Consider the following 8,318-nt stretch of genomic DNA (forward strand, 5'->3'; position numbering starts at 1 on the left):
GGCGAGATTATTCAAACCTGCAGTTACACTCTGAAGATCCATTACAAACAGGTGGACACAGAGCCATTCAAGGGTTAAGAGGAGGTAAGAAGCAGCTAGACAGCAATTAAGGGCTAGGCAGCAAAACTCTGAGGGGAAAAAAAAAAAAAATTCCCTTCAACACTTCTTTTTCTCCTGCTTCAGCCCAAACAATTAACACTTTGAGGGCCGGTCAAACTGTCCTGATCTCAATGGCAAGAGAACATAGCATAAGCATATATAAGAACTAGCTCTTGGAAGATGGGAACTGAGCTGACCATGAACTAAACCTAACGCACAACTAGCAGTGGCCGGGTAGCATGCCTACGTTGATTCTAGATGCCCAGCACCAGCCGGAGGACTAAATAAAACTAGCAGAGGAAAATATTAGTCCTAGCTCACCTCTAGAGAAATACCCCGAAAGGAGACAGAGGCCCCCCACATGTATTGGCGGTGAGTTGAGATGAAATAACAAACGTAGTATGAAAATAGGTTTAGCAAATTTGAGGTCCACTTACTACATAGCAGAAGACAGAAAGGACACTTTCATGGTCAGCTGAAAACCCTATCAAAAACACCATCCAGAAATTACTTTAAAACTCTGGCATTAACTCATAACACCAGAGTGGCAATTCCTGTTCACAAGAGCTTTCCAGACACAGTAACGAAACTACAGCTGTGAACTGGAACAAAAATGCAAAAACAAACATGGACAAGAGTCCAACTTATCTAGTAGTTGTCTAGGAGCAGGAACAAGCACAGAGAGGCTTCTGATAACATTGTTGACCGGCAAGCAACTAACAGAGCAGCAAGGTTATATAGCGACTCCCACATCTTGATGGGAACAGGTGAACAGAGAAGATGAAGACACCAGTTCAATTCCACCAGTAGCCACCGGGGGAGCCCAGAATCCAAATTCACAACAGGCATTGCAGTGATTGGCTTGCTTTCTGCCGCGTCACAGGGGCTATAAAAGGGCCTTCCTGCTGACCGCCATCTTACTGCTGCTGATCTGAGCGTAGGGAGAGGTTGCTGCCGCTTCTTCAGAAGCAGGGATAGTGATAGGCAGGGTACATAAAGCCACAAACCCTGTGCTGTAGCGATTTCCACGGTCCAACACCACCTTTTGTTTGCAGGGACAGTGGAAGCTACATTTTTTTCCTCAGCGCTGTAGCTCATTGGGCTGCCCTAGAAGGCTCCCTGACCCTGATAGCTGCGTTGCTGTGTGTGTACGCTGCTGTGCAAACCAACTGCTTTTTTCAAAGCACAAATCCTGTTGTTCCTTCCTTTCTGCACAGCTATCTTGTGTGTTTGTCCACACTTTTGTGTGCAGCAGTCCTTTTTATAGCTGCCTGCCATACTTTCCTGAGATTACTGCAGGGAGATAAAGATTGGCAAGTCTGCCTCTGTGCCATTGCTGTGTGTGGCATCTGTCTCTCATTGTGTGCCACCGCAAACCACTGTGTAATACTGGGCCATTTTTTTGGGGGGGGTAAATTCTCCCTGTAAAAAAAAAAATAATTAGTGGGAGATAAAGATTGGCAAGTCTGCCTCTGTGCCAGTCCTGTCTGTGGCATCTGTCTCTCATTGTGTGCCACCGAAAACCACTGTGTAATACTGGGCCATTTTTTGGGGGGGGGTAAATTCTCCCTGAAAAAAAAAAAAATTAGTGGGAGATAAAGAATGGCAAGTCTGCCTCTGTGCCAGTCCTGTGTGTGGCATCTGTCTCTCATTGTGTGCCACCGAAAACCACTGTGTAATACTGGGCCTTTTTTTATTTTGGGTAAATTCTCCCTGTAAAAAAAATAATAATTAGTGGGAGATAAAGATTGGCAAGTCTGCCTCTGTGCCAGTCCTGTGTGTGGCATCTGTCTCTCTTTGTGTGCCACCAAAAACCAGTGTGTAATACTGGGCCTTTTTTTTATTTTGGGTAAATTCTCCCTGTAAAAAAAAAAATAATTAGTGGGAGATAAAGATTGGCAAGTCTGCCTCTGTGCCAGTCCTGTGTGTGGCATCTGTCTCTAATTGTGTGCCACAGAAAACCTAGTGTGTAACATTGGGCCTGATTTTCCTTTCAGTGTCAGGCACCTATAAAGGTATATATAAATCCAACAGAAGTTTGAGTTCACCTTATAAGTTGTTTTACAGTAACAAATACCGTTACTTTGGTTACGTTTTCCAAACAATGAGGAAGTCTAGTGGAAGTCTAGTGGAAGAGGAAGGAAGTCTAGTGGAAGAGGTCGTGGCCGTGGGCGGTCATTTTCAGCTGGTAATGATGGTAGTGGTGGTCAAAGCAGTACAGCACCTAAGTCTCGAGTTGTTGAGCCAGGTTCGTTGTCTGGCTACACAAGGCCTCGAACGCTCTCTTTTCTGGGAGTAGGAAAACCACTTTTGAAGCCGGAGCAGGAGGAACAAGTATTGGCTTTCATTGCTGACTCTGCCTCTAGCTCTTTCGCCTCCTCCTCGGAAAGTGCCAAATGTCAGAGCAGTGCATCGTCAGTGGATGCTCCCGGTCAGGAACAAGTCGCTTCCTTGTGTCCTTCACCCAGAACAACAGTGAAGGATGCGTCAGTCGACACAACAGGTTACTCCATGGAGCTCTTTACACATACCGTTCCTGGGTTAGACAGTGAAACAGTTAACAGGCCATGCCCATTAGAAGTTGAATCGGACATGGAGTGCACAGATGCACAGCCACAGACAGATTACTATGCTGTTCCTTTGACTCAGACCAGAACATTGCCCTCGCAGTGTACTGAGGCAGAATCAAACACAGCGGAGACTATGGTGCCCCGTCACGAACGCTATACCACCGGCTTACACGGTGACACAGACGAAGTTGCACACGACATAGAAGAGGAGGTCATAGATGACCCAGTTGTTGACCCCGATTGGCAGCCATTGGGGGAACAGGGTGCAGGTGGCAGTAGTTCTGAAGCAGAGGAGGAGGAGCCACAGCAGGAATCAATATCACAACAGGTTCCATCTGCGGGGCCCGTATCTGGCCAAAAACGCGTGGCAAAACCAAAACCAGTTGGAGGACAGCGTGGCCATCCGGTTAAAGAAGGTCAGTCTGCAATGCCTGAAAAGGTATCCGATAGTAGAAAGAGTGCAGTCTGGCATTTTTTTAAACAACATCCAAATGATCAGCGCAAAGTCATCTGTCAAAAATGTTCAACTACCTTAAGCAGAGGTCAGAATCTTAAAAGTCTAAATACAAGTTGCATGCATAGACATTTATCCACCATGCATTTGCAAGCCTGGACTAACTACCAAACGTCCCTAAAGGTTGCAGGACCCTCGGCCAATGAAGCTAGTCAGCAACGCAACATCCCTTCCCTCACTGTAAACCCATTTCCCGCACCACCTGCAGTATCTGTGCAGCTTTCGTCACCAGGCCAAAGCAGTCAGGGAATCACCAGGTTTGCAGTAGGAAACACTGGATGTAGGGCACCGGCAAGAATACCATCTCCAACCCTCTCTCACTCACCCATGTCCACCGGCACCACCGCTAGTTCCACGATCTCCAGCTCTCCAGTCCAGCTCACCCTAGATGAGACTCTTGTTAGGAAAAGGAAGTACTCATCCTCGCATCCGCGTACACAGGGTTTGAACGCCCACATTGCTAGACTAATCTCATTAGAGATGATGCCCTACTGGTTAGTTGAAAGCGAAGCTTTCAAAGCGCTGATGGACTACGCTGTACCACGCTACGAGCTACCCAGTCGACACTTCTTTTCTAGAAAAGCCATCCTAGCCCTCCAACAGCATGTTAAAGACCGCCTCGTCCATGCACTCAGGCAGTCTGTGACTACAAAGGTGCACCTGACAACAGATGCATGGACCAGTAGGCATGGCCAGGGACGTTACGTGTCCATCACGGCACACTGGGTGAATGTGGTGGATGCAGGGTCCACAGGGGACAGCAATATTGGGACAGTTCTGCCTAGCCCACGGTCAAGGAAAGAGTTGGCTGTAGGCGTTCGCCCCCCCTCCTCCTCTTCCTCGTCCTCCTGCAGAAGCGAGAGCTCGTCCACAGACCGCAGTCGCACATCCTCTCCATCCGCAGCTGCCACTGTTGCACACCAGGTGTGCCATTATGGGACAGCTAGTGGCAAGCATCAGCAGGCTGTATTGGCAATGAAGTGTTTGGGGGACAACAGACACACCGCGGAAGTTCTGTCCGAGTTCTTGCAGAAAGAAACTCAGTCATGGCTGGGCACTGTACATCTTGAGGCAGGCAAGGTAGTGAGTGATAACGGAAGGAATTTCATGGCTGCCATAGCCCTTTCCCAACTGAAACACATTCCTTGCCTGGCTCACACCTTAAACCTGGTGGTGCAGTGCTTCCTGAAAAGTTATCCGGGGTTACCCGACCTGCTCCTCAAAGTGCGCAGACTTTGCTCGCATATCCGCCGTTCGCCCGTACACTCCAGCCGTATGCAGAACTATCAGCGGTCTTTGAACCTTCCTCAGCATCGCCTAATCATCGACGTTGCAACCAGGTGGAACTCCACACTGCACATGCTTCAGAGACTGTGCGAACAGAGGCGTGCTGTTATGTTTTTGTGGGAGGATACACATACACGGGCAGGCAGTTGGATGGCAGACATGGAGTTGTCAGGTGTGCAGTGGTCGAAGCTACAAGACCTGTGTCAAGTCCTTCAGTGTTCTGAGGAATGCACACGGCTGGTTAGTGCAGACAACGCCATAATAAGCATGAGCATCCCCCTAATGCGTCTGCTGATGCAAAGTTTGACGCACATAAAGGAGCAGGCGTCTGCAGCCGAGGAAGAGGAAAGCCTTGATGACAGTCAGCCATTGTCTGGTCAGGGCCGTGTAGAGGACGCGGTAGCAGGCGAAGAGGAGGATGATGGGGATGAGTACTTTTTTAATGAGGAAGCTTCTCCTGGGCCAACAGAAATTAGTGGCGTTGCAAGGCCGGGTTCTGTTTTTTTAAGGGAGACAAGTGACGTAGATTTGCCTGTAACTGCCCCTCAAATCAGCACAACCGCAGATTTGACAACTGGAACTTTGGCCCACATGGCGGATTATGCCTTACGTATCCTCAAAAGGGACCCACGCATTATTAAAATGATGAGTAGTGTTGAGCGATACCGTCCGATACTTGAAAGTATCGGTATCGGAAAGTATCGGCCGATACCGGCAAAGTATCGGATCCAATCCGATACCGATACCCGATACCAATACAAGTCAATGGGACTCAAGTATCGGACGGTATTCCTGATGGTTCCCAGGGTCTGAAGGAGAGGAAACTCTCCTTCAGGCCCTGGGAACCATATTAATGTGTAAAATAAAGAATTAAAATAAAAAATATCGCTATACTCACCTGTCCGACGCAGCCGGGACCTCAGCGAGGGAACCGGCAGCGTTGTTTGTTTAAATTTCGCGCTTTTACTTGGTTACGTGAAGTCCCGGCTTGTGATTGGTCAGGGCGGCCATGTTGCCGGGACGCGGACCAATCACAGCAAGCCGTGACGAAGTTACGTCACGGCTTGCTGTGATTGGTCCGCGTCCCGGCAACATGGCCGCCATTAACCAATCACAAGCCGTGACGTCACGGGAGGCTGGACATGCGCGTATTTTGAAAAGCGCGCGTGTCCAGCCTCCAGTGACGTCCCGGCTTGTGATTGGTTAATGGCGGCCATGTTGCCGGGACGTCACTGGAGGCTGGACACGCGCGCTTTTCAAAATACGCGCATGTCCAGCCTCCCGTGACGTCACGGCTTGTGATTGGTTAATGGCGGCCATGTTGCCGGGACGTCACTGGAGGCTGGACACGCGCGCTTTTCAAAATACGCGCATGTCCAGCCTCCCGTGACGTCCCGGCTTGTGATTGGTTAATGGCGGCCATGTTGCCGGGACGTCACTGGAGGCTGGACACGCGCGCTTTTCAAAATACGCGCATGTCCAGCTTCCCGTGACGTCCCGGCTTGTGATTGGTTAATGGCGGCCATGTTGCCGGGACGCGGACCAATCACAGCAAGCCGTGACGTAATTTCGTCACGGCTTGCTGTGATTGGTCCGCGTCCCGGCAACATGGCCGCCCTGACCAATCACAAGCCGGGACTTCACGTAACCAAGTAAAAGCGCGAAATTTAAACAAACAACGCTGCCGGTTCCCTCGCTGAGGTCCCGGCTGCGTCGGACAGGTGAGTATAGCGATATTTTTTATTTTAATTCTCTTTTTTACACATTATTACATTAATGTTGTTGCGATACCCGATACCCGATACCACAAAAGTATCGGATCTCGGTATCGGAAATTCCGATACAGCAAGTATCGGCCGATACCCGATACTTGCAGTATCGGAATGCTCAACACTAATGATGAGCGATGATGATTACTGGTTGGCCTGCATCCTTGACCCTCGCTATAAAGGCAAATTGCAAAATATTATGCCACATGAGAACCTCGAACAAATATTAGCAACCAAACAAGCTACTCTTGTAGACCGTTTGATTCAGGCATTCCCAGCACACAGCGCCGGTGATGGTTCTCACACAAGCTGCAGGGGGCTACAGGGCAGAGGTGTTAGAGGTGCACAAATCAAAAGTGGCGTTGGACAGAGGGGTTTTCTGACCAGGTTGTGGAGTGATTTTGCAATGACCGCAGACAGGACAGGTACTGCAGCATCTATTCAAAGTGACAGGAGACAACATTTGTCCAGTATGGTTACTATTTTTCATCCCTTATCGATGTTCTCCCTCAACCGTCATTCCTATTTGATTACTGGGCATCCAAATTAGACACCTCGCCTGAATTGGCAGAATATGCATTGCAGGAGCTTGCTTGCCCAGCAGCTAGTGTGCTATCAGAAGGAGTATTCAGTGCTGCTGGTTCAATATTAACCGAAAAAAAGGACTCGTCTGGCTACCCAAAATGTGGATGATCTCACCTTCATTAAAATGAACCACTCCTGGATTTCAAATTATTTTGCCCCACCTTTCCCGGCTGACACCTAGTTTTCCTATAAAAAGGTCTTGCTTGTGGACTGGTCTTACTGAGTGTTCCAATCTCTTAATTTGCAGCAGCTGTTTGTCCAGCATACGACATGTTTACACCTCCCTCAATGGGAAAACTCCCCCCACGGGGCCGTGGTCTCGCCACTTGGCGCAAGCACCCGTTAGAGTGCCGTTTGTCTGAAGAGGTGGGTGTGCCCGCTTTTGGTCGACGGCACTGCCACTGTGTCCCTCATAGTACAATAAAGTGTCTCTGGCGGTGGTGGCGCGCACCCAAAGTCAGACACACCGTTGTAACATAAGGGACCTTGGGACGGTACCGCCGGCCACAAGAGAGTCCCCCCCCAGCTCAAACTGTGCTTTACCATGTGCAAAATTATCTCGCACAGCTCCACCAATGTTTAGTCTATGCGCTGACATCATTCAATGCCTGGCACTGACAATACCAATTTGTTGACATCTATGATGCTAGTTAAAGTAGTCTGGGTCAGTGTCCTATATTGACACCAGTAAATACTTACTGCCAAATTACTTTGTCAGAAACTCAGCAGATGAGCCCACCCCTGTACCTAAGTATGCCACACTTTTTTTTTTGTTGTTTTGCGAGACATTAACATCTATTTATTTTTTGTGAGTAGTACTAACTGTGTCAGACACTCCTTGCAATCCTCCTCCTCCGCTGACCACAATGCTGCCTGTGTATCCATGTAACCGATTTAAAACTGCCTTGAGCCTATTTTTTGTTATTTTAGGCCTTTGTTAGCCTGTCTGCGGTCCCTCCTTGCAGTCCTCCTCCACTGACCACAATGCTGCCTGTGTATCCATGTAACCGATTTAAAACTGCCTTGAGCCTATTTTTTGTTATTTTAGGCCTTCGTTAGCCTGTCTGCGGTCCCTCCTTGCAATCCTCCTCCACTGACCACAATGCTGCCTGTGTATCCATGTAATCGATTTAAAACTGCCTTGAGCCTATTTTTTGTTATTTTAGGCCTTCGTTAGCCTGTCTGCGGTCCCTCCTTGCAATCCTCCTCCACTGACCACAATGCTGCCTGTGTATCCATGTAACCGATTTAAAACTGCCTTGAGCCTATTTTTTGTTATTTTAGGCCTTCTTTAGCCTGTCTGCGGTCCCTCCTTGCAATCCTCCTCCACTGACCACAATGCTGCCTGTGTATCCATGTAACCGATTTAAAACTGCCTTGAGCCTATTTTTGGTTATTTTAGGCCTTCGTTAGCCTGTCTGCGGTCCCTCCTTGCAATCCTCCTCCACTGACCACAATGCTGCCTGTGTATCCATGTAACCGATTTAAAACTGC

The sequence above is a fragment of the Ranitomeya variabilis genome, chromosome 4, assembly GCF_051348905.1.
Source record: "Ranitomeya variabilis isolate aRanVar5 chromosome 4, aRanVar5.hap1, whole genome shotgun sequence".
Classification (NCBI taxonomy): Eukaryota; Metazoa; Chordata; class Amphibia; order Anura; family Dendrobatidae; genus Ranitomeya; species Ranitomeya variabilis.